An 8,904-nucleotide genomic window follows, 5' to 3' on the forward strand; every position below is an offset into this window, starting at 1 on the left:
AGATGATTGCGCCCCATTATTCAATCATCTCATCTCCCGCGTTAGCGACCGTGACCGGGGTAGCGGTGGCGGTAGCATTGGCAGCGGCAGGACGTTTTGGCGCCTGCATTTTGCCCTTCTTGGTGGGAGGAGTACACTTCCTCCCAGCCATGAAATGGTTCGCTGGGCGACCACTGGCCGCGCACACAGCACAGTGCGGCGTGGTGGCGTCACAGGACGCCGCCAAGTGCCCCGACTTGCCGCAACGGTAGCAGGTGTCTGCCCTCTCCGCGCTGGACGGACACATGTATCGGGTGTGGCCAGTGCCGAAGCACTTGAAGCAGCGCAGAGGTTGCTCCTCAAGTGCTCGGACCACAGCTGAGCTGAACCCGATCAGCAGCCGTCCTTTGGTTCTGTTCAGGACGGCCTTGGCTGCGGTGACTGGGCAGTCCACACGGGTCATGCCCAGGCCGCGGCGGCCAGTCCAGATGGTCCGACCATGCACCGCCTCGACGGAGCAGCCTCCTGCTGCTGCAATGGCCGCAACCACTTCGTTCACGGAAACTGAATCATCGAGATCCACAACCTCCAGTGTCGCGGACTTGACTGGTCTGGCGACCTTTGCCACGTCCGCGATGCCCTCTCGCAGCTTAGCCGCGAAGAGATCCGCGTTTTGCGAACCCGCGGCCCCGGGGAACTCGAATAATCGAGCGCCGGTTTGGGTACGGCGACACTTGATGGGGCCGATGCCCAATTGGATGGGGTCAGCGAACCCACGAGCCCGCGTCAGCACCGACTCGTACGTTTCACCCCTTTCGGCGGCCTCTGGAGTGATGGTCACCGTCACCGCCGCCGACCTGGGAGCCGCTAGTTTCACACCCTTGTTTAAGGGAGCGGCAGGAGCCCTATTGGCTGCAGGAGCAGCCGGGGTGATTTTCGGGACCGTCTTCTTCTTTTTCCCTCTTTTCACTACCTCCGTCCACGTCTCGGTGGGAGGGGTGGCGGAAGGTTCCCCCGCGTCGTCCTGCTGGCTAAGAGGAGGAGCTGCTTGGACGGTTCCAAGCTCGACTTGTGCATCTGCACATGTGCTGGGCGCAAGTGGAGCTGCCGCCTGGGACTTTTTTCCCTTCCCTTTGCCCTTAGAGGGCTTTGGGGCCTGGGGTTGCCCGCTGGTGGATGGGACCGTTGCCGGTGCCGGCATCGCAACTGGCGCTCTGTCCGCCGCGAGTGGAGGACGGATGCGCTTTTCCGGCAACAGCCGATCCTCTATACCTGCAAGGCAGGCTCTGGTGAAGGCTCTCTCCTCCTGAGTGACCTTGCGGATGATGTCCTCAAGGTCGGAGGAGGAGCCTGTTGCTGCTGAGGTTTTGGGGGCAGGAGCCGTGGCTTCAGCCAGCTTTTTATGCAGCTGGCTTACCTCAGCCTGCAGGCGATCCACCCGCGCCTGCAGCTGCCGCGACTCGTCCGTGGCCGTGCGCTGCACCAGTTCCGCAATAATGCCGTGCAAGCTGGCTGCACGGCATTTAAGGGCCTTTTGAAAGGTTCCCTTGAGGTTGGAGGACTTGGAGGCCACCTCCAAAATCTCCTCCTTGTCCTCCAGCGCCATTTGCGCTAGCTCGGCCACTGAGTGGTCTGCGTACAGGACGTTGGAGGCCCCGTAGCCGGCCCTGGACCGTGCAGCACCGGTTGCGCGCTCCTTGGCGGCGACCTTTTCTTCTAGGTCCTTTTGAACCTCCACCCGCTTTGCTTGCGCCAGAGACGCCCTCAGTTGGCGTTGAGCCTCATCAAGTCCCACATCGTGGGAACTTGATTTCGCCTTCACCTTTTTATTCCTACCAAGAACTGATTCCGAAGAATCGTCAGATTCTTGCCTCAGGTAGGCCCGCTTTAGGTACCGACTGGTACTGGCGACCGCCTCGGTCACGGACTCGCAGTCCGACGAGTCGTCCGCCCGACAAAACAAACTAGCCGCAGATGGTGCGCGGCTAGTTTCCGACACAGAGATGTCGTCAGGTTGGCCCTGAAAAGGGCCGTTGGGTTGGCCCTGAGAAGGGCCGTTGGGTTCGCCCTGAGAAGGGCGTTTTGATTGGAAGCGCCCGGAGGCGTCCCGCGAAGGCTTCGATGGCATCGAAGAAAAGTCTTGTTCGTACTCAACCGCAATGAAGGAAAGTGTACGAAAGCACAGCGCTCGTTAGCCGCCGGTCTGCCACTCCGTTACGGTGGTCAGACACGGCGTTGCCCGGGATCACTACGTGGAAGTCAGCACTGTGGGGGGATCCCCACCTAACCTAACCTAACCTAACCTAACCTAACCTAACCTAACCTTTTTTTTTTTTTTTTTTTTTTTTTTTTTTTGACCCTGGGAAAAATACTTTATGTATCGTCCTCCCGTCGGGGGACGGAAGGGATATGTGGGACTCTCCGGTCGAAGCCGGCATACCCACTAAAAAACCCAGGAGCACACCCGCATCGCCAGTTAGGGGGTCTGGGAGACCGGCTGAACCTTTACTACCAGAACCCCTCGGCGGAGCCCACCTGTGGTGGCAGGCCATTACAAGCCCCTCCCCAGCATGGGAAAGGGGCATCGGGAACGGTCGTGTGCCAACCGCTCCCGTCCCGCGAGAGGTGAGTAGTGCAATGCAGGTGTAGGCGCCCCCGCGCCTAGCACCCGCTACTCACCCCGGGAGGGAGAAGACGGTTGTATTATCGTCTTCTCCTGCCGACTCTTCTTCGTCGGAGCGCTGGAGCGAGAGCGTCTTCCTCTCGCTCACGCTCCGCCACCTCCTTCTGCGATATTACGCACTCGCAGAAAGAGGCGACCGCCGCCCATGCCTCCTCACTCCCCAGCATAGCGCGAACAATGGAAGGGAGCGAGAGGTCTGCTCCGACCGCCGCAACCAGATTCTGCCGCGGCTCGGACCACGATGGGCACTCCTCCAGAGTGTGCCGCACCGTGTCCGCTGTCGCGCCACAATGGTGGCACCACGAGTTCTCCTCCCACCTGATGCGGTGCAGGTATGAGCCAAAACAGCCATGGCCTGTCATCACCTGCACCAGGCGGAAGGAGAGGAAACCAAACGGCCGCTCGAGCCAAGCCTGGAGGACTGGCCCGATGGCGTCCAGCGTTCGTCTGCCAAAGGCAGCAGCGGCAAGGTCGTCCGCCCAATGGACGACGATGGCCTCCTTGGCCTCCTGCCGCACGGCCTCCCTCACCTCATGAGCCGGGTGCTCTCCGCGCGCCCTCCGCTCTGCCGTCCAATCATAGACTCTGGCGAGCACCCACGCCTCCAGCTCCCACGGAGGTGTGCCCGCCAGTGCGCATGCCGCCGCGAAGCCCACTGTGCGGTAGGCCCGCGCCACCCGCTGAGCGATAGCCCTTTGGGGCACACGAAGGGCGGTGGCATTCTCCCTTCTGTGTAGGGAGTCCGCCCAAATCGGAGCCCCATAAAGGGCCATGCTCCTGAGAATGCCGGCGTACAAACGCCGGCATCGCGCGCTGGGCCCCCCCAGATTTGGCATAAGCCACGAGAGGGCATTCGCTGTTCTTAGTAGGCGCTTGGACAGCTCGGCGAAGTGCGGGCCGAAGCGCCACCTGCTATCTAGTATGAGGCCCAGATATTTCATCTGGGCCTCAACTGCGACCCTTGTGCCGTCCACGTAGATGTGGGCGTCGGGAGGGGGCGCTGCCTCGGGCCGTGGAAGAACACGGCCTCGGTTTTGTGCAGCGCCACCGTCAGCCCCAGGCGGTGGATCCTGTTGGCAACCAGGGAGCCGCCCGCTGATGCCAGGTTGGCCGCCGTCGTGAAGCCCCCGCGGGCAGTGAGGAGAGTGTCATCCGCGTAACATATGACACTCGTCCCGCGGAGGAGCGTTCCCCGCAGGAGCCAGTCGAAACCAACGTTCCATAGGAGGGGTCCTAACACTGACCCCTGCGGAACGCCGGACTCCACGACGTAGCGCCGAACCTCTCCGTCTCTGTCGACAAGGACGACAGCCCTGTCTGCCAAGTAATCGGCCAGTAGGCTCCGAAGGTATTGAGGCACCCCGTGGAATCGGAGCGCCTCAATGATGGTTGAATGGGGGATGGAGTTGAACGCGTTGGCTATATCAAACGACACAGCCAACAGTCCATCCCCTTCTTCCACGGCCTCCTTGACCTGGCCCTTGAGACGGGTCAGGGCATCTATTGTCGACCGCTGGGCTCGAAAACCGAACTGAGCGTCGGAGAGATCCGGTCCAACGTTGGCAAGATGGCGGTTGAGGCGGGCAGCGATGATCCCCTCGAACATTTTTCCGACCTCATCGAGCAGAACGATGGGCCGGTATGCCGAGGGGAGTCCGCCGGGCGTCCGTCTTTGCGCAGCAGGCACAGTTGCCCTTCCTTCCAGGGTTTCGGGAACCTCCCCGTTGCGAGACACGCGCTGAAGAGGTCCCGAAACCGCTCCTCCATTTGGGAGCGGCAATGGCCACTACCCTAGCGGGGATACCGTCTGGGCCGGGGGCAGTTTTCTTTCCCCGGAGGCGGACTAACGCTGTGTGAAACTCGCCTTCCGCGACAGGAGGGACCTGTACCTCCGCCTCCATATCCCTAGGGGGGTTCATTGCTGGAGGGGTGAAATCGGCGTTCCTGCGCGGGAACAGGGACAGCACCACCTCATCCAGCAATGAAGGCTCAAGGGTCTCGGTCACCGGGGGACCTGAGGGGCGCAGTTTGTTACGCGCCGCCCTGTATGGTCTCCCGAATGGATCGCCGTCTAGTGTCTCCAGCAGCTCGGCTCTCGCCGCATCTTTGGCGGCGCCGATAGCTGACTTGAGGGCCGCCTTTGCCGCCTTGTACGCTTCGTACAGACGGTCCTCGTTGGCTTCGTCTCGGTGCCGCCGGCGACGACTCCGCGTGAACTGGCGCTTTGCGGCCAAACCTAACCTAACCTAACCTTTTTTTTTTTTTTTTTTTTTTTTTTTTTTTTTTTTTTTGACCCTGGGAAAAATACTTTATGTATCGTCCGCCCGTCGGGGGACGGGAGGGATATGTGGGACTCTCCGGTAGAAGCCGGCATACCCACTAAAAAACCCAGGAGCACACCCGCATCGCCAATTAGGGGGTCTGGGAGACCGGCTGAACCTTTACTACCAGAACCCCCTCGGCGGAGCCCACCTATGGTGGCAGGCCATTACAAGCCCCTCCCTAGCATGGGGAAGGGGCATCGGGAACGGTCGTGTGCTAACCGCTCCCGTCCCGCGAGAGGTGAGTAGTGCAATGCAGGTGTAGGCGCCCCCGCGCCTAGCACCCGCTACTCACCCCCGGGAGGGAGAAGACGGTGGTGTTATCGTCTTCTCCTACCAGTTCGTCTTCGACGAAGCGCTGGAGCGAGGGCGTCCTCCTCTCGCTCACGTTCCGCCGCCTCCTTCCGCGATATTACGCACTCGCAGAAAGAGGCGACCGCCGCCCATGCCTCCTCACTCCCCAGCATAATGCGAACAATAGAAGGGAGCGAGAGGTCTGCTCCGACCGCCGCAACCAGATCTTGGCGCGGTTCGGACCACGATGGACACTCTTCCACAGTATGCCGCACCGTGTCCGCTATCGCACCGCAGTGGTGGCACGACGGGCTCTCCTCCCGCCCGATGCGGTGCAGGTATGAGCCAAAACAGCCATGGCCTGTCATCACCTGCACCAGGCGGAAGGAGAGGAAACCAAACGGCCGCTCGAGCCAAGCCTGGAGAACTGGCCCGATGGCGTCAAGCGTCCGTCTGCCAAAAGCAGCAGCGGCTAGGTCGTCAGCCCAATGGCCGACGATGGCCTCCTTGGCCTCCTGCCGCACGACCTCCCTCACCTCATGAGCCGGGCGCTCTCCACGCGCCCTCCGCTCTGCTGTCCAGTCATAGACTCTGGCGAGCACCCACGCCTCCAGCTCCCACGGAGGTGTGCCCGCCAGTGCGCATGCCGCCGCGAAGCCCACTGTGCGGTAGGCCCGCGCCACCCGCTGAGCGATAGCCCTTTGGGGCACACGAAGGGCGGTGGCGTTCTCCCTCCTGTGCAGGGAGTCCGCCCAAATCGGAGCCCCATAAAGGGCCATGCTCCTGAGTATGCCGGCGTATAAACGCCGGCATCGTGCGCTGGGCCCCCCCAGATTTGGCATAAGCCACGAGAGGGCATTCGCGGTCTTTAGGAGTCGCTTGGACAACTCGGCGAAATGCGGGCCGAAGCGCCACCTGCTGTCTAGGATGAGGCCCAGATATTTCATCTGGCCCTCAACTGCGACCCTGGTGCCGTCCACATAGATGTGGGTGCCGGGAGGGGGCGCTGCCTCGGGCCGTGGAAGAACACGGCCTCGGTTTTGTGCAGCGCCACCGTCAGCCCCAGGCAGCGGATCCTATGCGCAACCAGGGAGCCGCCCGCTGATGCCAGACTGGCCGCTGTTGTGAAGCTCCCGCGGGCTGTGAGGAGAGTGTCATCCGCGTAACATATGACACTCGTCCTATGAAGGAGCGTTCCCCGCAGGAGCCAGTCGAAACCGACATTCCATAGAAGGGGTCCTAACACTGACCCCTGCGGAACGCCGGTCTCTACGGTGTAGCGCCTAACCTCTCCCTCCCTATCCACAAGGAGGATAGCCCTATCCTCCAGGTAGTTGGCCAGCAGATCTCGGAGGTACTGGGGCACTCCGTGAAATCGAAGCGCCTCGAGGATGGTTGAATGGGGAATGGAATTAAACGCGTTGGCTATGTCAAATGATACAGCCAACAGTCCATCCCCTTCCCCTATGGCCTCCTTGACTTCGCCCTTGAGGCGACTTAATGCGTCCACCGTCGACCGCTGAGCCCGAAAGCCGTACTGGGCGTCTGACAGGTCCGGCCCTACGCTCACTAAGTGACGGTTGAGGCGGGCGGCGATGATCCCCTCGAACATTTTACCGACCTCATCGAGCAGAACGATGGGCCGGTATGCCGAGGGGGAGTCCGCCGGGCGTCCGTCTTTGCGCAGCAGGCAAAGTTGCCCCTCCTTCCAGGGTTTCGGAAACCTCCCCGATGCGATACACGCGCTGAAGAGGTCCCGAAACCGCTCCTCCATTTGGGAGGCGGCAATGGCCACCACCCTTGCGGGGACACCGTCAGGGCCGGGGGCAGTTTTCTTTGCCCGTAGACGGACCAACGCCGTGTGGACCTCGGTGTCGGTGACAGATGGAACATGTTCCTCCTCTTCCGCTAGGGGCCTCCCCCGAGGGGGAACCTAACCTAACCTAACCTAACCTAACCTAACCTAACCTAACCTAACCTAACCTAACCCAATAAAGAAGACGAAAAAGAGACTCACCATTCCGTGGTGGACTGAGGAGCTCGCCGAGATGAAGAAGCGCGTAGCCACCAGCAGACGCAGGATCAGGAACGCAGCGCCGGTGCGGAGAGCGTTGGTCGTCAGCCTGTACCTGGAACTAAAAGAAAATTATATGAAGGCTGTCAAAAATGCACAGACGGAGAGCTGGAAGGAGTTTTGCGGGAAGCAGAGCAGGGAGGGGTCTGGGAGGGAATCTACCGGGTAATGAGGATGACAGAAAAAGAGAAGAAGATGTGCTCCTGCACAAAGAAGATCGAGTTCTGGATGCGGGGGTTCGGTGGAATTACTGGCCGAAACATTTTACCCGGAGGATCGTGAGGACGACGACGACTCAGACCATTGCCGAACTCGACAACTGGCAAAATTAGTAAACGCGTGTGGTGATGGTGAGCAGCATGACCCACCGTTTACCTTAAGCGAGCTCCGGAGGTCGATATCGTCGTTCAACCCGAAGAAAGCACCGGGAGCCGACGGCTTCACCGCAGACATTTGCTCTCGGGCCATAAATTGCAACCCTGGCTACTTCTTGTCACTCATAAATCGATGCTTGGCCTACCACCACTTCCCGAAAACCTGGAAGGAGGCAACGGTGGTTGTGCTGAGAAAGCCAGGCAAAGACAATTATACCGTACCCAAGTCTTACAGGCCGATTGGGCTCCTGCCTGTCTTGGGAAAAGTATTCGAAAAGATGCTGGTTGCTCGTCTTAAGTTCCACCTATTGCCGAGGATTAGTACTCGCCAATACGGATTCATGCCCCAAAGAAGCACTGAGGACTCCCTCTTCACCTTAGTGAAGAATATCCGCGCCAAGCTGGAGAGTAAGAAAATTATCGTTCTTGTGTCGTTGGATATAGAGGGAGCCTTCGACAGCGCATGGTGGCCGGCGATCAAAGTCCGTTTGGCAGAGGAAAAGTGTCCGATCAACTTGAGGCGAGTAATAGATAGCTACCTGAGTGACAGGGAGGTAATAGTCAGGTATGCGGGAGCGGAGAATAGACGCAAAACCTCGAAAGGGTGCGTCCAAGGCTCGATTGGTGGTCCCATCCTGTGGAACCTTCTGCTGGACCCGCTCTTGAAGCAGCTGGAGGCTAGAGGCAATTACTGCCAAGCCTTCGCGGACGATGTGGTGATGCTATTCGACGGTGGCACAGCCTTGGAGATAGAGCAACAGGCCAATGCCGCTCTCGAGCATGTGCGCGCGTGGGGTGTCAAAAATAAGCTCAAATTTGCGCCACACAAAACCAGTGCCATGGTGATTACACGCAAGCTAAAGTATGACACTCCTCGCCTGACCATGGGCGGGATCGACATTGGAATGTCGAAGGAAGTGAAGATACTGGGACTGACGATAGACGCAGGCCTCACCTTCAACTCTCACGTTGCCGGCGCATGTAAAAAAGCAATTGCTATTTACAAGCACCTTGCCAGATCTGCACGTGTGAGTTGGGGACTGCACCCAGAGGTCGTGCGTTCGATCTACACCGCCGTTGTCGAACCTATAGTGCTGTACGCCGCGAGTGCATGGGCGCCAGCCGTGAACAAACTGGGGATAAGAAAACAGCTGAACGTGGTACAAAGAGGCTTCGCTC

Source organism: Spodoptera frugiperda, chromosome 5, assembly GCF_023101765.2.
Source record: "Spodoptera frugiperda isolate SF20-4 chromosome 5, AGI-APGP_CSIRO_Sfru_2.0, whole genome shotgun sequence".
In the NCBI taxonomy this organism is placed as follows: domain Eukaryota; kingdom Metazoa; phylum Arthropoda; class Insecta; order Lepidoptera; family Noctuidae; genus Spodoptera; species Spodoptera frugiperda.